At 40.7% G+C, this 23,402-nt stretch overlaps 1 protein-coding gene across 4 annotated transcripts in view; it reads left to right on the forward strand.

Annotated features, from left to right (window-relative positions):
* LOC139767819 (uncharacterized) overlaps nt 1-23,402 on the forward strand; it is a 189,831-nt gene that overhangs the window by 58,433 nt on the left and 107,996 nt on the right. For 3 of the 4 annotated variants that reach the window (XM_071697470.1, XM_071697473.1, XM_071697469.1), the window contains one exon: nt 15,498-15,639. The gene's annotated coding sequence lies outside the window, so the exon portion shown is untranslated. Of the gene's footprint in view, nt 1-15,497; nt 15,640-21,405; nt 22,398-23,402 lie in introns of those variants that run through there. The other variant, XM_071697472.1, reaches the window with a different exon arrangement.

Raw genomic sequence — 23,402 nt, forward strand, 5'->3', positions numbered from 1 at the left:
AAGCCTTCCTGGAGCGCGTCCAAAAGACATCCCGTATTCATGCCGGCAGAATGGCACTCGTAACTCATAACGGTACAGTCGCGATTTCCGTACGAACCGCCGCGCCGCTCGTCATGTTCCACTCGTAAAAGATTCGGCACCACTCGATCCGATACGTTTTTATGAACGGCACGAAGACCGTGTATTATTCTGCGTTCGCGGATGGGCGGAGAGAGGGCGGATCGAGTATTAATATTAATCTGGCGATGGGAGAGCGGCTTCGCGTGTTATAATACGTTGATGTCGAACGAGAATGGAAACAGAGTGTAGTAAAGCAGGTTATATCTTGTGTTTATTACTCTGATTTTTGCTCTTATTATTCGCTGACGCTTAATTCGACACGACCATTGCATTTTAGAAATTATAACAGAAATGTTCTCTCTCTCTTTCTTTCTCTGTTATTGCTGGCCACGGTGGTATAAGATATTTATTCTGGAAATTTTTTCTTAGCGCACTATTTGAATGCATTGTTATTTAAGAGAGTCGACTCTAAAAAGGTTAAAGATTTTCTATAAATATGAATCTGGTGACATTTGTGAAACTTGGTGACATTTATAAAACTTTCGCATATGAATCGCATATTAATGAATATTTTTGAACTTTTCTTTTTTTCTTTTTTCGCTCATGTTCTACATATTTAATTATTATATTATGTCGATCGAGAGAACACGATCAGAGAGAACTGTAATTCTCGAGAACTTTAATGTGAATTTGATCTTTTCGAGCAATTTAAAATTAATCGTGCATTCACTCTGACATGACACTCTGTTCTTAGTAACATCAAATATTTAAACCTGTGAATTTTTTAATGGAAATATATTGATATGAAATATATATCGTCAATGAAACGATTAAAATTTAACCATCTATGTTGTGATTGAATATTTTCAATCTTAACTAATTAAAGAGTTAAAATTATACAATGCCACTTTTTTGAGCAATAATATTATACAATAATATGTTTTTTCAAGCAATAATAAATTAAGCTGATTAAAGCAAGCGAGCACACGAATAAACACGAATGACCAATTTGCTTTAATGACTACAGTGGCAGTGCTCATTTGCTTTTAGCTCGCTTGATTTTCAACTTTGACTTTATAGAATACTATAAGTATATTTATTAAGTATGAAAATTATACAAAAAAAGAAATGTTAAAGGATATACATATCTATTGATTCATATGTTTGAGAAAACGATTTAATTTTGTACACGACACAGTGTACATAAAAATATTACACATATTATATATATACATAGATTTTTCAACGTAGATACACAAAATTCTCAAAAGGACTAGCGAGCGACGAGTTCGCTCTACAGCGATGTTCACGAACCAGGACTCGCCGCGCATTCTCGTACTTTCGTGCCCGGCTGTACCGCGGACGAGAAGAGAACCACGGAAGGGAATCCGACGTGAAACGAATTGTCCCACGTCGCGGAACGTTGGCGCGTTCCGACCGGCCGGTACGACGTGGTGGACGCGTGTCGCGACGCGCTCGTCCGCGTTCTCCGGCGTCGGGCCGATCGCTCAGCCGGCCGCGGCGTGTCCCCGTCGCGTGGACAACGTTCAACGGGTACGCTATCGCGGAGAATCGTCGGCCAATATTTTCCCCGGGTCGTCGGGAACGCCGGGTCTACGGGCGAGCACAAAATGGCCGCCGGCAGGAACGATCGACCGTGCGTGAGCGCGAGCGAGCGGGAAAATCTCGCTTCTCCCTTTCTCCGCTTCTCTCACGCTGATGCATATACATATGGATACGTACACGTACACACGGACGCGCGCGCACGAAATTTTCTCTCTCTCCTCTCTTTCTCTCTTTGCATTATAACTCATCGATTATGCACGTCGATAATGAGATTGTATTTCACTGTTAATTAGCTCGACCATATCATTTAGATTTATAGTGTCAGTTTTCATTATTATACTTCGGCACTTGATGGATAAACAAGATGATGTGTCGCTTGTGTTCTCTTTCTTTCTTCCCTTATAACCCATACCGATGCCACTCGCATTAACACACCACGTCTCTCGCGCTCCTTTTATCTTTCTCAGACGTTCTCCTTCCGCGGCGATTCCTCTGTCTCTTCCTGCCGTCTTTTTCTCTCGCGCACCAGCGATCTTCCGACTCGCCGATCCTTCTCATCGAAGGCCCTCCTCTTCGACGACGTATACTCCTCTTCTTCTTTCTACAACACGTTGCTCTTCGTCCCTCTCTCTGTCATAATGTTCTTCCTCGCCGTCCTTACAACAACGTCGCTCTCTATTCTTCATTCGTCCCTACGTCGCTCTCCGTTCCTCCCTCTACGACAATGTCGCTCTCCGTTTCTCACCCTCGCGGCGAGGGTGCAATCGCGCGTCTTTATCGCGTGCACGTTACACGAGAGCGACTGCTCGCGCTGTCCTTTCCTTGGCCGAGGTATCGCGCCGTCCTCGCTGCACTCGCGAGTTCCAGCTCCATCGGGTGCGACGAAGAAAAATATACGCTGTATCCTCGTTGCACTCATCGGCCACGGTATCGCGCTCCTCGTCGCTCTCACAACCGCAGCCTGCAGTCTTTTTCGGCTTCTTTTTCGCTCCAACTGTCCCTCTCCGTCGGTTATCAAGCGTATCACACGTCCGTCTCTTTCCTCCCAATCCCGGAGAACATCCCGTGCTATCGCAGTCCCTTCTATTACAAACACGTAATACTATCGACTCACTCGCACCACTGCGATGCAATACGGCTCTCTCCATCCATCTTCACGCAGTCTCCTCTCTCTTTCTTATAATTGTCGCTTCTTTTTCTCTCCCGTGAGAAATATGTGCTATCATCTTCTCTCCTCTTACAAACGTATATGTATTCGCTCTCTCGCTCGTTATTCTCTTCCTTTCTCTTCCGTCTCTGTTTAGTTCTCTCTCTTTCTCTCTATCGGTCTCTGTCTTTATTTCTGCCTCTGCCTCTGTCTCCTTCTCTCTGTGCGAAACACAGGAGATGGAAATGCGGAGATGGAAAAGCATAATTACAGACGCGACAGCGACGACTACTCGGCGACCGCGGGCGATAGTTTGCCTCACGTATTCACGCACGTACGTATACGCTCGTATGCACGCACGCACGCATCGCGCCGACGCGATTCAAATATAGGCGTCGGCAATGCCGGCGACACACGCGCGTCGTCGTTGCGGCTTGCGATACGGCTCGCGACGACCGCGCGCACACTAATTGTGCGGCGTACCCGGGCTTGAGTTACATTGTCTCGTATTATGCATACGCGATATTGCCGGGATCCGCACGAGCAGCCGGAGGCGTACGAGCCGTTGCCGTATGTACGTATATCCGTATGTGCTGTGCGCCAAATACTCCGATTCGATATATCCGCGCTGTGTGGTCCGTATCGATCGAATCTGCCGGAGAAAAGCGCAGCCAGCCAGCTTGCTGCTTGTTTGAAAGCTTATTTAGCATGTCGCAAGCTGTCATCATCGTATCAAAGCCAAAGTTTCTCTTGGACCACGCAATGTTACCTCATTTTCGTTCAGTCATGAATATATGTACCTGTTTTTAAGAAAATACTTTGACGAATCGTCACTTTTTTTTTGTTTACGATCTTTTAGCGGTCAATTTGTTATCGTAACCGACGTTCTTTTTTTACGGTTTCTTTCTAATCGGCGTAGATAAGATCGCCACTTATGCAACCGCGTCACGTCGGTGTGCATTATCCGCGGCTCGTAAAGCTGATTAACGACTCGTTCGCGTCGGATGCGTCTTAATTCTTCTTCGAGCGTCGCGTATGCACGCAGCGCCGTAAAGTATCCCACGTGTGACGGGAGCAGCGAGATTATCAACCAGCTGCGCGGCCAGGTACGCAAAGCGCCTATATCGGATAACACGTGCACATATATTACGCGCACAAAGTGTATTCGTTGCTGTCACTTAAACGACAAAGTTTGCACCATTGCACGGCGATACGCCCACTCGTCCGGCATGCGGAAACGTTTTCTCATCGAGTCGATAATTGATTTCGTAAATCGAGGAATTTACATCTCATTTTCGCTTAATCGGATTGATAAAATTACATAGTGTTCGAGAGATATTTTACTCGCTTGCGTCTTTTCCGTAGAGTCATTAAATCTACGAGTATATTATCTGTGTAACTTCTAATCGTAAAACTAAACGTATGTGTATTTCTGCGTAAAGAGATTGCGAAAAGTGCCAGCGATGGGACGGGGATTACACGATCTGCTATTATTAAAAGATATAAAAGAAAATTCGATATGTATCTGAAATAATCAACTATGTTGTAAAAATTTGTATATTTATATATTTATATAGAAACTGAAATATAATATGGAAATTGCGTAATATTATCACCGAGTGAAAATTGGACGTTGACATTTAAATGTGGGACACAACCGTGGACTTTTGTAACTAAATATACGGTTTTACCGGCTGTAACCTATTATCGTGCATTCAACGTCCATTCTTCCGTTCGTACATCGCGCGTATCCATGCGTGACAAAGAGATTAATTGACTTTCGTTTGTAAAAGGGTAAAAGCTTGCTGACCTGAACGGGATTGCGCGGAAGATGTTAGATGAATAGTTTTATCATATTTACAAAACGAATTTTATAAAAAATTGTGCTTACTTATAAAAAAAAAGTTTTATTGCACCATTAATTTAGTGATTTCTGTACGAGACAAAAGAAACTTCGAATAAGGTTAATATTTTTATCGTTGTCTATTCCATTCTCACCTCACGTTGAACTCGATTTTCATAAAGGTCAAGAAGTGCAAAATTTATAAATGGTTGCATTAGTGGTGTGCGTGCAGCGGTAAATAAAGATTAGAATATTAGCTGTAGAGATAAGAATAGACTTTCGTGACCAATATCAAGGCTTTAGTCGCGGTAACCTAGTATCGCGCGTGCATTTATGGCGCTTATCGATGCGTCACAAAGGGGTTAATTGATTCCCCATGTAAAAAGCTAAAAGCCCGATGCATATAGTTGAACCGGTCGAAATAATTGGTCGAAAAATTCCAACGTTGAATAAAGGCTTGGCTGTATTTACAGATTGGGATTCGTTTTCGTTTTGCCATTTTCCGGAGCACCGAAACGCATGATTGGGGACGAGCATTTGCACCCTTTTAAACAGCAGAGAATTAAGGGGAAAAAAAATCAATCGTTCGATTCAGTATTTTGATTTCATATTCCCTCTTTTGCTTTACAAACAAGATAACATATTACATGTAATTGTACTTCGAATCGATATTCGCCAATATATTATTGCAAGAACTTTTCTCGATGATATTATTAGTCGATAAGATATCAATGCTTTAGCGCTATTGAATAATGCACCAACACTCGAAATGTTCGAGTGTTGGCGCACCCGAACAGGCAAAAGTGTCGATATTCAGAGTTTAAGTTTCTTCACGTAAAATCTTTCTTTTGTGCACGCTACGGAGCAAAGATCACGGTGCACAGATGTGTGCTGCGTGTATGCACGCTGGGCGAGAGAGAGCACAAGAAGGTAGGCAGGCAGGCAGCTCGCGTCGTATTATTGTTCGCCCGCGGGCCGATAGACCGCCGGCACTCGGCAGTCAAGTCAGGCAGTCACCTGCCTATTAGAGAACCGGGGAGATTCCTGAGTGCCTTGTAGTACGCGCTCCTTACTACGTTGCTTGCTCGTTCTCCTCCTCCTCTCTCTCTCTCTCTCTCTCTCTTTCTCTTTCACCTTCCTATTTCTCCATCTCTCCTCCCCGGTCTCTTTTCTGGTTCCTCTCTCCGCTTTGCTATCACTCCAGCCAGCGTCCGCCGGGAGTACCACACACCACCGACATGGTCGTGTCGCGTCGCACAGCGCCGGTGTTTCACACGCCATATGGGCTTTGTAGCTGGCGAGCTGTCCCGTGTACTTTACGCCCAACCCGTACGTCTGCCCGTCGAGTGCGTGCACACGTATGGTATGATACGCACGCATGTACGCACGCCCACGAATGCGAGTTCACGAGTCGAGCTCGTAAAGCGCCGACGATGCGCGGGAGGCATCGCTGTCAAAGGCGCTCGCTTTATTTACGAGGCAGGAACTCGTTACGTCCGCGGCGTAACACACTTCACCAGCACGCCGGACTCTGAATCGGAGTTGGGGTAAAACTGCGGGTCTCCGTTGCTTTCAGGCTGCATTTCTGCACACTTTTCGCATTGAAAGCGAGACGAGCATCACCGGGAACCGGCTTTAATTATAATAATGAGTTTTTTAAATTTAAAGTTTATCTTTCTGAGAATATATTCCGTATATGCGCGTTTTCAAGAAAAAAGAGAGAAAAAGAAATGTACAGCTACTTTGCTGTCCACATGACGATCCGCTCGATTAACAGAGTGCATTCATAGTTATTAGCATGCACAGAATGATACGATGTCATTGTTTTTCTTTTTCTATCATTGTCGCATATTGCGTTAGCGAGTAATATAGGACATTGAGTATAGCATAAATCTGCTCGCGTCTGAAATTGGCACGTCGCCAGTCAAGCAAGACGCGTTTACTGCAAAAAATATGCGTACCTGGCTTTCTCTCGTGCACTTCCGCAGTTATTTACCGTTTCAAATCGTGTGAAAAAAAATTACTATTTGAAATAATGAAGAAAATGCGATTTGATTTCAACTAATTATATCCGGTTATTCTTCGAGAATGAATATTTCAAGGAAATATTTTAAGGAAATATTTCTCTTATATGCACATTTTCTTGCAAAGATATAAACTACGAGGACGAATATATCGTTTTATCTAAATCTGTTATATTTCAAGATTAATTCCAAGTTTACAACTAACCAAACTCGACACTCTTGATCTCTAGCCTGTTTAAACAGGATAATCTCAAGAGTCTCTAAATTGTCCCTGGATGGGAAACTGAAGTCGCTGTTCGTCCTTGCGGTTAATCGCGCGCACCGATTATGGTTATATGGCCATGTGCATGCACAGCGAACTGTTCAGTCAGCACGGAATCAGGTACGCGACCGCAAAACGCAATCAGCGTCGCTTACGATGTCGTACGATACGACGATTACGAGCGCGGCGCATTCGTTACAATTATAAATAATACTGTGTCGATTCCCTTGCATTCGTTTTGCATGTAAAGCGAGCCGAAATTAACATAACACGATCCGGCACGCGGTCCATAATGAATTTGTCGATTGTTGCGCATTTGCTTTATTAATATGTGCCATTAATATTCGTGGAGCGAATCGACTTGCGCGTCGCCACACATTGATTTAATTAATAATGCCGCTCAATAAATTCGCGTCATTTTTCACAAGTGGAATCGGCGCCGTGGTATTAAAATACGTGAGCTTTAACATGATAATTGCGAAAACGGCATCGGTTATTGACCATTTCGTTTTGCGATTTTAAGTTTTTTACGTTACGATACGTTTTATGTCGCGGTACTATATTATCGGTACTTACGCGGCGTTCTTGATCGCGGATAACTGAAAGCGTCGATATTCGGGGAAGTTTCAGCATCTCTCCTCGCATCTCTCTCAGCGCGCGAGTACAGAGGGGACGGAAGGGAGATGAGAGCAGCCTCGTAAAAGAATTTACATTCCGCGGAGACGAATAATTGCGGAGACGTCAGACGCGGGAATGGAAGCGCGGAGCGAAATTGAAATAATAAAAATTGCGGCGTTTACGCGGCGCAATACCGTAGGATTTATTGCGACGTTAAAGCGGTGGCATCGATTTTTCCGTATAACATGCCGCGCAAGAGTTTTTCGATGGCGCGCGCTTTAACGAGCATGTTTTCGCCCATATACCCGTCGTGAAACGTTACAGCCCGGGTTTTATGGCAAAGCAACACGGTGGTTTTCAAAATGGCCGGGTTCACTCGTGTCACCGGCTGTGTGTGGTGGCTGTGGACCTCCCCCCCCTTTCTGCTCCCCGTTCTCTCCCCCGGTTGCTGATCGATAATCGCGTGTGACAGCGTCGCGACGCCCGCTCTCTCTTTCTCTTTCCGAACTCTCCGCGGGGATTAGGGTAAATGGATTCGAAATTAGAGCGCGTGGCGATATCACGTTTTATCGCGCGATTAATTCGATCGCGGTCGTCCAAGTGGATGAATCGATTTCTCGATCTTTTGCGACTCGGATTGATTAAGTGTCTTTTGAAAAGCAAGTCACTCTTTTAAAATTTTCAGATTATTAACGCTCAACTGACCGCGCAGCATTATAAAACGTAATTGCAAAGTAAATGTTATTAGCTGAAAGATATCGATAACAGAAGTTGTAATATAAGTAGAGCTATAATAAATATGAGTATTATAATACTAAGATTAATTTAGTTATACATTAAAAGCTATAAAATTGTTTTTATCAAATATATATGAAATTTATTGTACATGCATGTGTGCACGCACGCATAATTAAGTTTTTGATTGTCTGTGTATATTTAACGTTTAAAAGAAGATCGAAATTTTTCTTTTCGACGCTCGGTTAAAGTTGAAGGTAAACTATTAACGTCAAAAATATTCAATATTGGCAACGACGTATCAATATTATTGAAACACGCCTATCGGCAATATGATCTGCGTGACTGATCGGAAATAATATTTGGCGGCTCGAATCAGCCTCGGCAAATATTTGTGCGACAGTTTTGTGAGCTTAAATACGATTCATTAGGAGCGTTTGTACAGCATGAGGTAATCCCAGCTGCTCAAATATCAGAACGATAAGAGGCCTGCAATTATCAATGCATACAGAACCCACGCGCACCGCTACGTAGGTGTAAAGTAAAATCATTTGAGCTGTTACTTTTGTTACTAACAAAGAATAAATTACTGGTCAGACGGATGCAAATATTCGCTGGAATTCATGGTATCGCTTATCTCTTCGAGGAATGCACACGTTTCAACATTTTTCTGTGTTTCGTATCATTAGTAAGACATATTTGTCTCCTCGTTATCAGGAGGCGCCAATAAAATAGCCTCCTTATCTTTAAATAGTGATTAAGATATTAATTATGTAGTGAATAGAGGGAGACAAAGTTTTTTCGACGAGTATGAAAAATTTCAAGTATTCTCTCGTTTTTTTGTCTCTTTAAATGTGTGCCAATGAAAGGCATGACATTTCCTCATTTCTGCTGCATCGTAAATTACAATTTGTAATTGTAAATTGTAAAGAAATTAATTTGATTCACGTTAATGAGAGCATCCAAAGTCGTGTTTAATTGAAATACTTTCGCAGTCGCTCTTTGAACTCATCGATCTTTTTGAAAGGAGTATACACCATTGCCTTTTTCCTCTTTCCACGCATAGTAATAATCTCTTTTAAACATTTCTGACTAGTGCAATATCACACAGTGGTTTATTTATACATGTTACATAACTCTAGATTTAATCTTTAATGTTATTTGATTGTTCTAAAAAAGTATTATTTTTGAAAGATATGACTTCTTGAAAAATCGATGTGCATGAGTCTGGAAAACATTGGTTTGACTTGATATCAAAACAAAGAACGATCATTTTCTGTGATTTAGAGTCCTTTATTTTAGAATCCTTAACTTGGCGTAATGAGATGATGCAAGAAGTGAGGCACTATATAAGGCTTAATCTGGCATAAACGATCGGAAATATTTTACGTTTTCTTTCGCCACTATATCGCGCGCGCAAATTGCGCTCCTAGCCGAGCGCGCCTAATCGATACCGGTTAATGGTAGACAAGCGAATGGATCGTGATTCCGGGACGCTCGTTAAGCAATAAGCTGAGAAAACATAATTAAAGGGCGCTTAGAGGAACGAGCCTGATTTTTCCCGTGTACCGACACCATCGAACCGATCGATTATCAAAACCGACCAAGTACTTTGGAGTTGCCAACATTGCGCCAGGGCTGACCTGATGAGATATAATCAGTTTGTAGAGAGAGCGGTTGGGGGAGCGCAACTTAATTGTGTATAGTATAAATAAGTTACATCTGAAATGATTGATCTAAAATATGTATATTTCTTTTAAGAAATTTCTCGTAAAGTTATATGTATATTAAATATATTATATTTTAGAGAGAAGATGCTTTTAAATTAAAAGGAATTTAATTTTAGGATTTTTTCTTACTTACGTTCTATCACAATTGAGTAGAAATAAATTCTGTAGCCTCTTCTCGGAAAAAATTAAGTGGGATATTTTTGGCAGCAAGTTTTAGAAATATCTTTTGGATGTTTTCTTTGGTATCTTCAAATAAATTTGTGTTGCACTTTGGTCTGAAGAATGTTAGAAAATAAATATAATAGAAGCGTACGTGTTATTGTACGCGCCACATGCGATAATCATAGTAATCGAGTTGAGTTATGTCACGACATGAAACGCGGCGCGAGTCATTTCAGAATTGATTTGGCTGGCAGACTTTTGCGTGACGCTGTACCCTTCGTCGATCACCACCGACAAGCATCGGTCTTTATGGGCTCCAAGGACCCGGGGATATTATTTCGGACCCCTGTCACACACAAAGGGATTCTCTTGAAATAGAACACCCAAATACGACCCTTAGATCTAAAGATATGGGAAAATATTTAAGTAAAATTTCAACGGTTTCGGAGAACGAGAATGTCGTATATAAAAGGAATATTTTTTCAAAGTTATTAGAATTTTATCGGTGCTATTCTCAAATGAAACCGTATTTCACTTGACAGGATTAGCAAGCTAGCTAGAATTAAATTTTTTTTAGCCGTAATTCAAATTTTTTGCACACATATATTTTCATTGCTATACAATTTAAAGATCGCTTTAAAGTAAGGAAGAGAGAATCTCGGTGACGTTAATAGAGAAATAGTCACGTGCATGTAGATTATCGTAAAAAATCGCGTCATCTAAGCGTACCTTTGGAGCGAAAACAATGTGGTTATCGATCGGCTCCGGCGTCTTTTTAACCGTTCTTTTCACCACACTTGCCGCAAATACGACAAATCGTCCGTCAAACGAGATTAAATGCTGTCGCGTGGACGACGCGTAAGCGGTTCCAGCCTTGATCGTGAAGGTTAAGAGTATGATTCAATCATGTACTTAAAAGTCGGATACTGATAGTATAGTTTACCGTTTGAATTTACCGTTTTATTTTTATTAAATTTAAATATCGATTGATAAACGGGATCGTTAATTAATGAGACTATTAATTAATAATATTAAATGTTTTAGTCTTCAGTATTTATATTGATATTTTAATTTTATATTAGATAACGGATAAAAACTATGTCTAAGAAAAATGTAATCATAAAATATTATGACGTTTATATATTTCTTATTGTCTTATACGAACTTTCTGTATATTTTCTTTATTCGCTTATATATTGTTTTTTAAATGTTGTAATGATTAGCATTTTATTTTGCAAAAGTCAAGAAACATGAAATGACATGAAAATTGAAGCAGTTAGAATATTTTGGAATTTTAAACAGTTTTGGGATTTTATTTGTATATATAGTCTATATTGTATGATAGTTGAAGTTCTGATTCTGATGTATATCAGAGCTGATGACGCTGGCGTCAAAAGACTTGTAGATTTCACGGTTGGCTATTCGTCGTCGTTGACTGTTGTAAACGAGCTTTCGAATGCCCTCCGAGACTCCCCTTTCCCCCCTTTTCTCCATCCGATTGCGAAGATCCATCGTCCGCTACCGATGAAGCTGCCATCGATTGTCACGACCGGACGATTATTACCCTCGACATATTGTGTCCGTGTATCAGGTCCGCCACAGCGATCAATTTCACGGGAACCGACATTTGTCCGCCGTCACATCTCGCCCCCAATTTATATCTCCGATCTTTTATTTCAATCTCCGAGATGCATTCGTATTGTGGCTTATGAAAGAATTTTTTTCGAAATATTTAATTAAAGATGATTGATGGAGAAGAAAGCCGCTTAAAGATTTTCAGTTTTTTGTAATTCACTGTTCAACCTTTTTTTTACTAAATAAGAAGCAAAAGTAAAACTATAAAAAAAAATTTATAACTGAGACATCTCCACTATAGTCTTGGATGTGCTGCGTTGTCGAAATAAATCAACACTGTGTTGATTTAGTCATAGCTTTTTTTTTTAATTTTGATGCAGTTGACATAAATTGAACAGAAAAATATTTAAAAAACATCCGAAAATTTCGGGAGATGTTTCGTAGTCGGACCGCGACGAGCGGTACATATATTTCCTATCCCTCGGAGGAAAAATAAAATAACTGGGCAGGCATGTGCGCGTCGTCGGGGGCTTCGGAAATCCGGTCACCGGGGAAATTTCCGGCAATACTTTTCTCCATGTGCAAACTGTCGAGCTTATGGAAAATAGTCCAAGAAATAGTCCAATCGATATTACAAAGGTTAACTTGTGTTGAAACGATGAAACACACAGCGCGAAAGGGAGAGGAGGTGGTGGTGTGCGAGATGCGTGCGAGGTGATAGAGCGTGTCGCGGAGAGCTGCTGTTCGTATCGCGCGTGAGTCGAGACAAGACGAGACAAGACGAGACGAAACGAGACGAGACGAGACGAGAGACAAGCACGAGTTAGGCGAGTTCAGGGATTGCTGCGTACGCGCAAGGGGGAATCGTCGCGGCATGAATAATGTATCGTGAATATTGTAGCCGGTCTCGGGACAGCTGCTGTCAGTGGCCAATTACAGGCGGCTTATAAAACAAATAAATCGATCGGTCGAGTGATTGCGCATAAATTAAGAGCGCGGCCTTTGCTCGACCTAGCCGGCTTTCTAGAAGTCGAACGAATCGTCGTCGTCGTCTTGGATGCTCGGATGTATCGAGCGGATTGAATCACGCGGAAAAATCTCGTTGAACGTTGGTTAAATCGAAGGACGTCGTTTAGTTCAATTAACTTCGTCGAGGAAGTCGATTAATTATCCGGGGCTGTCAGGTGACGATTTATGGCATTCGCCATGGAAGTCCGTGATTATTTACGCACTTTCTTGCTAGTCCTGCGAGAATCTTAATTTTGCACTCCTGCAAATCCAGTTTTGTTTATCTACGTTGAAACGGTATATTATCGACACGTTTAACCCTTAGTATTTATTGCATATTTTAATGTTCTAAATCTTTCTCTGTTTTGAGACGTTGTATTCCGAACAAAGATTGTAATAACTGAAGGATAGGAAACTCACAAGTTCAACACTCGCAATGCAAATTCGGTTAAAAAAAATGCAATAATTGCGTGACTCGCAAATGACTAAGCAAACTCGAAATGTCGCGATTCGCACGAGCACAAAGGCATTCAATTTCCAGCGTCGGGCTTCAATGACGAGCCCGCATGAAAAAAAAGGGCGTTTTGCAGGCACAGTTATAACGCGGCCGGGAATAAATGTCGGAGTAACGAGAATCCAATAATGTCGCTCCCATTAAACGTCAACGGTACGTAATTACTTGGAGGCTCGTTGCAACAAAAATCAATCGTTCTCGCGTAGCGAGAGCAAAGTGGCTGTGCATGACAGAATAGATTGAATTTCTGATGTAATGCTCGCCATTAGAGCTTGCGCCTTATTTGTTATCGATACGTATCAGCGAGTCTCTATTTATGAAATGAGTACTCATGAGTAACGAATAATCCATATTTATACGATGCTTTTACATATCGATAAGTCGAGCGATTCAATTACCTACTATCATTTGATTACAATGAAATGTTGCATCGATGATGTATTGCGCGATAATAAGCAAACATTGAAACTTAATATGATTCTGGTAGATATAAATTTTGATTTGGTAACGATATGATATTCGATTTGATAATAAACACAAATGATATTTCCACCTATGTACGATAGTGATTCCTTTCTTGATTTCTGGTAAACTCCATATAGTTTCATAATATAATCTAATTAAAGACTTCTCTTTTGACATAATAGAATAAAGCATAAAATAACAGTATAATATAAGTCTGAATAAATTGGCGTTGGTGGAAGCATATGCAATGTGAGAATAAAATAGCCTTTGTTTTCTCGCGTCGAAAAAAATCGCGTTTAAAATTAAAAAAAAAAAAAAAAATAATTTTCAAAACGCCATGTGCAATACGTGTGTATTATACTTGTCTTTTCGTGAAATATCGTAAAATATTCGAGAACGTGAGCAAACGGTCCAAGCTTGATTTTCTATTCACTGGAAAAATCTCGTTGAATCTGAAGAATATTTGGCTTGGGAGTAAAAGAAGTCATTTTACAAACGTTTTACCGATATTCTGGTACGCTCATAAATACGCAGCCGTAAAAAGGCGAGGAAGTCTTCTTCGACGAGTTTCCATTACCGGATACAGCTTTGTGTTTTGCGCTCGGAACGGCATCTCTGCTTGTCGTACAATTTCTGCATCCTGCGCTACCAGATCGCATTGGTGTGCAGCAGGAAACGCGTATGTGAGTGTCAGTACCACGTATATTCAGGTATCACGTACGAAAGTAATTTGGTGGCAAATAGTGGCCGATTTCCGAGAAACTACGACCTCACAAACGGCGACTGAATTTCGCTCAGATTCCATCGTCGTAATTAAAGCTTGCACGGTGTTCATGACGTAGTAAGTTGCCGTGAAAATGTATACCGATAGAAAGCTCGATTCAACAATAAACAGGCACAGTGAAATTTAAGATTTATATTATGTGAGAAATGTCCGACTGCGTTTTTATATACCCAAATTTGTGATATATTTATATTCGGTGATTATTATTTTAATATATTTAGTAGGATCAAATTTACGTATTACATTCTTTCGAGGTTATTGTTCTTTTCGTCATATCTGATTTCTATAAGTGCTAGTTTAAATTCAATTTTTAAATTCCAAACTTTTGAGGTAAAAAACATTTTGATATGGCTTCGACGTTACGCATAATCTGAGGCGATCGTTAAATTTTATCTGCGACTCGAGTTGCCACGAATAGAATAAAGGTACGTGATTATTATTCATGTAACACGCGCGCGCTCGGATGTCTCGCGAATAAATTCATACGCCAGGTAGCAAGCCGTGGTGGCAAGTTCATATGAACGTTCGCGAACCACGTACCGTCTGATCATGCTGTCTTCCAAATATGGCTACAACTGAAGTTTGCGAACACTTTGCGCACAATACGTGAGGTATACAGGTCGCGACCTGTATTCCCAAATTATTCGTGCTAAAGTTCGCAAACAGCTTGTGGACAGCCGACGAACAGTTACAAAGTTGTTTCCTGGCTTGTTAATATATAGAGCTCTCAGTTCAAACTTCAAAATCCCGGATTGTGTCGTCAACTTTAATTGTCGGGCTCGAAACGTCTATTAATTCCGTGTTTTAGGCTTTAGGCTTTAGATGAAGTTTAACTTAAGGATTAGTTAAAAAGCTGAACACTGTTTAAAATATAAAAAAAGATATTGGAAGGAGCGAAGGGAGTATAATTTGAATTTCCTTGCTTTCCGTGGTAGAAGGTAAAAAATTCGTAAAGATGATACGTTTAACTATCTTAACGTGAATTTCGAATTTTATGTTCGCAGATGAGACATTGGCGAAGATGAAACAATCTCCGGAGAGAAAAGGATGAAGCTTCTTCACTTAAACATCAGATTCAGGATGTCAAAGGATAGCGCACCGTCATTTCCTCAACCAAAGGCAAGGAAATTAAGTCGCGAGTTTAAGGTAAGTAAATATTTTCGGTTGCGTTTCTCAGTTGCGTTAAATTACATAATTTAAAATTATTGCTACTAGATTTTTAAAAATATTGCTTAAGTAATATTTACATAAACTATTTTATCCCGTCATAGAGAATATTTTTCAGAAATATAAGATAATACAGAAATAATTTCGAAGGCATTATTATATATGTTATTATATTTATATATATATATATGAACACTGCATTATTTTACATTGATCTCTCTCTCTCTTCAGGAAAATATTTCTTATACCTCTCGATTAATTGATAAATGGTTCTTGAATTATAATTGGTTTTCTGCTAATTAAAACGCAATGAACTCTTACAAAAACTTAATAGTTAATTTTTTTTATTGATTCGTAATTTTTACGAAAAGCCATAATTAGTGAATGATATTTGCAAAAGTATTTTAAATCACTAAAAGAGCGCCTTTCGTTTAGAATCAGGAAAATTTATTAGTACTGTTAAAAGAATTCGCTTTCGTGCTCGCACGTGTCACGGAGATGAGATCTCTCCAAGCAATTCTCTGCGAGAAATAATTTATATAACCGATGCTTCGACGTTATTCGTGTTGGCGGTTCCGCTATTAGCTCGCTAGACAATGGAGCGATTTAACAGGACCTCGTTGCGATTCGCGGAAGAAGTCAACGCGTTAAAAGTTCTTTCAATGGTCGGGAGCTTCTTTCCCTCTTTTCTGTGCCACGGCAATTTTCATTCTTCCAACTATGTTGCACGGTAAGATCTTTAATGGCTTCTACGCGGTAGGAAACCTTCGTCGGGCGCGGCGCGGAGGGAATGCACCATGAGATGGGGTTGCCAGATGTTCTCTATATACAGGATTGTCCTGTATTTCAGCTCGACTTTTAGCGTCCTAGTCGAATTCGCCAGAAAATGTAATTGTCGCGTACTTTAAGTTTTGGCATTTAATTAAAGCTCATCGCGTGAATGTTTTTGGAATATAATGTGTATATTAAGAAATTATTACATTGTTTGAATAATATAATATTATTGCGATCTTACAATTAGTAAATTGATATACAGGTTCTTTAAAGTATTTCGCAAGGAAACGTAAAAACCAATAACATATTTCTATATTACTTTGTACTTGTTCTCGAAATTAAAGCACAACAGCGGCTGTTGCATTTGACGAACGGCATCGATCTTCGAAAGAGAACGATCGCTTCCGAACAATTTATTTCCAGTTATACCCGAGCAAGGTTATTACAAGCGAGTCGAGGGCCATTAAGGTGCAAGCAACATCTGGAGTCGCTCTCGTGATTTATATCGCCGCGAGTCGAAGGTCTTCATCGATTTTATCGCATCGTCGAACACGCAGTTTGCGCATCGACCGAAATACGCGCCCGGAAAAATTATAATTGCCGTGGTACAAATCGAGTTCCTCTCTTCCATTCTTTGTCGACAATAAACTGCGACATGTGTACGATAAAATGTGAACGTGCGGTAACTGCATTGATATCAAAAGTATCCGATGCGCGTTTTACAAATCCGTGAATCCTCTTTCCGTAAAAAAAAAATAATAAAAATAAATAAAAACAAATAAAAAAATAATCCGGCAGTTGAATTTATGGAACGTTCGTTAACGCACAACGCGACATCGCACTTATTTTTTCCTCTGTTAGTTCAGACAAAAGAAAAGTCCATGTAAATTCAATAAAATTTGAAACTGTAGAAAAACGTAGAGTAGCTCGACCCAATCATGCAACTTTTTTGGTCGCTGCTGGATAACGATATTAAAGGTTGGAACAATTTTTTGCGTGTGAAACAAATTTTTTATTTATTTATAAAGCTTTTAAATCTGTTAGAAACTATGAAATATGATGGTATTTTTTAAGTAAGTATATAATATTATAAATGTTCTCTATACGCTTATGCAGTTATTTGGATAATTTTTATGCTGCAAAATTTGAAATTTTGGACATCATCCTGGGTAGAAACTAATCGTTGGGATGGCCCGACTAGAAAAGAGCATTGCGTAACGAAGAGGTGATTATCGATTTGACGAATGCGCACTATCTACGATTTTTCTTGTATAATTTATACTTAGTATTCGCTTTATCACCTTTATCTCGCAATGCGAATCAACTACACGGAGTAATGCATTTTACTGTCGGACCGTACGAGCTCACTACATATTTATCGACCGCGACGTGATTTGAATATGCGCCGCTGCCTTTAATGCATCCTCATTGCATTACGCTTACGGTGCAGCAGCAAAGTCCAGAGATGCTAGAATATATGAACCGACTACCGTTATTATGAATTACCATCCATTCCGTAAATTGGTGCAAAATATCATGAATAGAAAGCAGGAGAGTTATGAGAGAAAGAGTCGATGTACTGAATTGTTTGAGAATTGCATATATCGGGCTGTTTATTGAATTAAGTAAATCTTTTGATTGCATAGAAGTAGTACATATCGATAAAATAAAATAACAGACATACATAAGATAATAGATTAATATATTAGAATGTTTTAAGAAATAAATAGAATTTATTTCTATAGATTCATTTCCGTATAAACCAAGGATGTAATGATAATCATCTAACGTTTTAACAACTATTACATTATATACATTTGACATATAAAGGTCTAGAAATAAATTCGTAAAAACTATACATACGAAGTATGGTTTAATCGTTCCGACGCCGTCTAAACATAGCCTTGATTTATGAACATAAAGGATACGCTTCGTTGCGGAAATAAGCCCATCAATTATGAATTTATGCCGAATCGCAGTAGCCATTGAGCTCATCGAGCGCCAACGGACGCGTCTCTCTGTCTCATTTATGGACAATTAACGCGCAGCGCAACGCGCGGAGATTAATAAACACGCGACGCCCACGCGGAAGGCAGACAGAAGGTACGAGACGGGTATAATTTAACGGCGGTCGCGAGGGGGAGCGTTAATTGAGAATGATCGACTCTCCTCGTCGGCGCGGCGCGGCGCGGCTCCGCTCGGCGTGGTTGGAACAAATAATGGCAGTTGGATCGAGGCGCGGTATCGCATCGTCGCATCTCCCTCGTCTTATTCCGCTGCGCTGCTTCGGCGTGGTATGGCGTGGCGTGGCGTGGCGTGGCGTTTCTCGTGATTCCCATTTTTCCCCCGTGCCGACACGATAAAGAGGCCACTCTACCGCCTCGAAACAAGATTGATCGCGAAGCGTGCTCGTGAGCGCCGCGAGGAAGGGCGCAAAAACACTCGCGCCCACCTGGACTTTCGAGGGAACGGAGGGAGATTAAATTAAATCTGCAATTGAGAGGGATTTTACGGAGTAATTCGTTATTAACTCCTCGAGAGAGGACTGAATTACCTTTGACATGTTGGGCTCGCAAGTCTTGTCAATATTTCAAATGTGTTTAAATATATTAATCCTTTATTTAGGCCTGTTATACAATGTTGATTTTATTGATTACGTGCAGGGATATCTCAGAATTATTGTGATTATTCTTGTCATCTGTGGAATTTGTCGGAATCAATGCTCAAATTGATCAAAGAGCTCGCAGATGAAAGAAAATCTGAAGAATCTGAGCAATTCTAAATGTTAAAACTATCTACAAGAACAAGCGTTTGTTTGCGTTTTCCGTAAAAATATACAGATGTAGCACATATGATAAAATGGCTTTGAGATATTTAGAATTCTCGCCTCTTTAAACTGTTCTCTTTTGAATTGTTCTACCAAAATTTCTGTATATGAGACAGAAGAGAAAGCGCAAAAGAAAGATAGAGAGCGGTAAAATGAGATGAAAAAGGTGATAGGATATAATAGAGAGAAGGATGGCGAAGGGGAGAACGAGGGAGGGAGAGAAAGAGAGAAAGGAAAAAAGAGACAGAGGTATTACATACGGGAAGGGACGATCGGGGAGACACAATAGAAGTAATACGGATACACACGAGGATGAAAGAGGCTCTTCGTAGAGTTTGCTTAAAGGAAAGCAGGTAGATCCGGATAAACTTATAAAAGGCCGCTCGCATCTGACGCAGACGGAAACTATCGATGCCGGCAGCGGTGTCGAATCGTTAAGCTATCGTTTCGTTATAGAGCATGGCGTTGCAAAACGTCGGTGTTGTCCCAATCGCGGGCAGGTGCTCCCAACGTGTTCTAAATAAACCCCGGAGATAATGCCGCGATAAACGTAAGAGAGATTGCATAAGCCTGTTGTTGGCGGTAAATCGTTCTTCTCTCGCGTCAGCCCCGCGTCGTTTTAACGATCTTGACGGGCGATCATAGTCGAAAGCACTTGGAGAACGCCTTTTGAGTACCTATTACGGAGAACACCGTTAAGTAAACTACTTTCGGAAAATATAATTTCGTTCCTGGTTTTATCTAAATGTCCGTTTAGATAAGAGAGAGAAATCAATGAGATCTCAATCAACTAGATCCTTAAAATATCAGCTCGATATATCCGTATTTATCTTTGATTATTTTAAAACGACAATGACAAGTTTAAACGTAAAAAATAGATATATAGCGCGCGTTAAAAAGACCAAAGGCTTTTCAATTACGTTTGACGTCAATAAAATAAACATTACCGTTTATTTTTAACTGCAGTGCAAACTGATAATAAAGTACTCGTTTGTACTTGTTTTAATTATTTTAATCTTTACCGGCTAAAAATATTTAGAAAAAGATTGAAAAGTACCGATTTAAATAATATATTTATTCGCCACGTGATAAATCGAATTTTTCTTTAAATTGATGGTATCTGTAATTTGGGATACTGCAATATATATCAAGCTCATCGATAACAGAACGGAATAACTCGAAATATATCTTTGTTAGACACATCCTACTTTTGCTCCGCCACTGGCGGTTTGAATCGGCTTTATGCTGTACAGTCCGTTCAGAACCTAATATATTGATTTTTCTTCAAACGATTGATAAATCAGAAATTCGAGCCGGCCTGTAATGCATGCAAATTTCATCGATGTCGTAAACCGATAGTTTCAGACATTCCTTTGTGCAAGATCTGCGCGACGTCACCGGATAATGCTAGTTTTAAAATTTAGAGAATATTCATCGAGACTCTAATATATTGAGCTTTTTAAGAGATTTATATAAAATTCTATTGTATATTATTATTCTCTCAGTCTGGAAAAACAGTTATAAATATTTTTTTATTAACGTGAGAAAAGGTAGCTTATCTTTTTTGTCCATTACGTCACTGTAGATTTGATCGATCTTACGGTTTAGAATGTAACGTAATTAATTTTTTTAAAAAATGCACATTTCTTTCTCACTTTAAACTGCATTACAATATATCGAAAACCAATATCGGATTTCGAATAGAGGAATTCTTAAGCGTCTTCTTGCTGGCACAACAAAGAGCAACTTCTGCTCGTTCGTTACGACTGTCGCTTTGTATGAAACTTATAGCCTAAATAATATCTATTCAGAATATTTTCATCGATAAATAGTTCTTTACTTTGGTTTATATCTGCATCAAATTTATCAGTGCCCTAATTATTTCCTTTGAGAAAGATCAATTGATTCAACATTTGTAACGTTGCCATTTACTTTTTATTTATCTTTGATAAACAATTTGGTAAACGAATATTTGTTCGACGTTTGTCTCGACGTACATATAACAGTACTTTTCGTTACTCCAAATGACTCATATCTCCGAATATCTCCTCATTAGAGGAAGAATGACTCGTCCCCTGTGCGTTACGCCACTGCGGGTCGTATTGGCCGTCGGCGGTGGAGGGGAGCGGCGATGCCTCAGTAAACGCCAAGCGCTCGAACCGTCGATGCCACGGCGAAGCGGTTTACGAGAGACTACTCGCAATAGAAGAACCGGTGTTAGTTTCAACGTCGACGAAACGCTGATCGGCGTAGCCGACGGCTTATCCGTGACTCGAGTCGCCCCGCGATCCCCGGTGCCGTGAAAATCGTTCGAGGAGCCAATCACTCCTACCGGGAAGTCCTATTCCGCACGAGTGTGCATCTGTGTGCATCTGTGTCCGTGTGTATGTGTACCGTACACTTGTCCGTGCTTCCTCACTGTATGTGCGTGCGAGTGTGTGCGTGCGCATCAAAGCCGTCGTGTGAGTGCCGGTGATGCTCCTCGCGGTGTACGTGCATAGTATGTCCGTGTTGCGCAACGACGATACTTTCGCGTATGCTTAACGCTCGTTATCACCACGTATTCGCGTATTCGTGTACGCCTGTGTGTATGTGGGTTTTTTGCGTGCACCTCCGAAATCAACGACGACCGCGATCGACAGAGAGAGAGACACCGCTGTCGTCTTCCTCGGGATACGGATGCTGCTGGAGCAGCGGCGCCTCTTCGCGCACAGCCACACGGCGGATCCACACACGGAAAGAAAGAGGGAGAGAGAGGGAGAGCTAGGGAGAGAAAGAGAGAGAGAGAGAGAGAGCCACGCACACAGCCACCGCACATGAGACTGCACACGCATGCGCGCGATGTGAAAACCGCCGGTCCTCCACTGCTCCATTCGTGCTCTCCTCCTCGCTCCTCTTCCCTGCCCACGTCTTTCTCACTCTCATTCTCTCTCTCTGTCATCTTTTCTCTATCACCGCTCTCTCTCTCTCTCTCTCTCTCTCCCTTCCTCTCTATCCTTCTCACCCCTCTCGTCGTCTCGCGTTGGATTACCTCACGGACAAAGGATACGTAAACGGGGATATACGCGCTGGATAAACTTCATCGGGGCTCTCTCTCTCCACCGGCCCTTCTCTCGCCCCGCCGACGACTATATAGGTATTGTTCCTTGCTTTGCTTTGCTCTGTTCTACTCCATTCCGCACCCCGTGCATTGCGCCGAGGTGGCGGCGGGTGCTCGATAAGTGCAGTCGACGCAAAGGCCCACCCCCGCAGGGAAATGCGATTCCGTCGACACGACGAAAATCTTTGTTAATCCCGGAGACGTATCACGTGATATACACACAGTTCTAGGAGATTCTATCGTTTCCTTAGTTCAATAAAACTTTACTAACGTGACGTGTTGCGTTCATCTATGCTTTCTCCTACATTTTATGTTCATAAAATGACACAAGGGGGAAAAAAACGACTCTAGGAAGATTGCCTGAAAGGACGAAGCTTTTGTGTACCTAACAAATATTGTTCTTGTAAATCTGCACTTATATAGAACACTGGCAAGCCATTTCTCATATCTACGGATTATTTAGCCTGCAGTAAATTTTTTCTTAACGAATGTGTCATTAAGAAGAAGACTTATTGTTAGTTCTATTTTTGCAATTTTTTATTAAGATGTACATTAAATATAATCTAAACAAAGGTAAAACTAAAAAATTAACGTGTGCATTAATGCATTAGTATTTTGTAATTTCAGAATTGCGATTTAAATTGTAGGGAATTTTTTTACGGTATCCTAATCAGCGTTAAAAGCATTTTCATGAATTATATTGCAGAACTATTCGCGAGACAGATATTTCAGCGTAATTCAGCGTACGATGTTAATGGATGCTACTTCGAGATAATCTTCTTCACACTTTAAGTAATGATATCAAGTGTCATCCGTAATACCCGGTAGATCTTTTCCATGCCAGAGTTTCTTCCACTTAATGAAGCGACAGTTTGCCCCGCCGGATGTGTACACGGTTCTGCTCTAGGCCGTGTTTAATGGAGATTCCTGGCTGGTATCGATCGTGGACGTGACAGATAGATGCCTAGGACGATAGTAATAGGATCAATCGCGGCCGGCACATCTGCGGCCCCTATATAACTTATAATGCTGCCGCAAGTT

This window comes from Temnothorax nylanderi, unplaced genomic scaffold (assembly GCF_030848795.1).
Source record: "Temnothorax nylanderi isolate EJ_2023f unplaced genomic scaffold, tnyl_v1.0 TNYL_tig0012_pilon, whole genome shotgun sequence".
NCBI classification, from domain to species: Eukaryota; Metazoa; Arthropoda; class Insecta; order Hymenoptera; family Formicidae; genus Temnothorax; species Temnothorax nylanderi.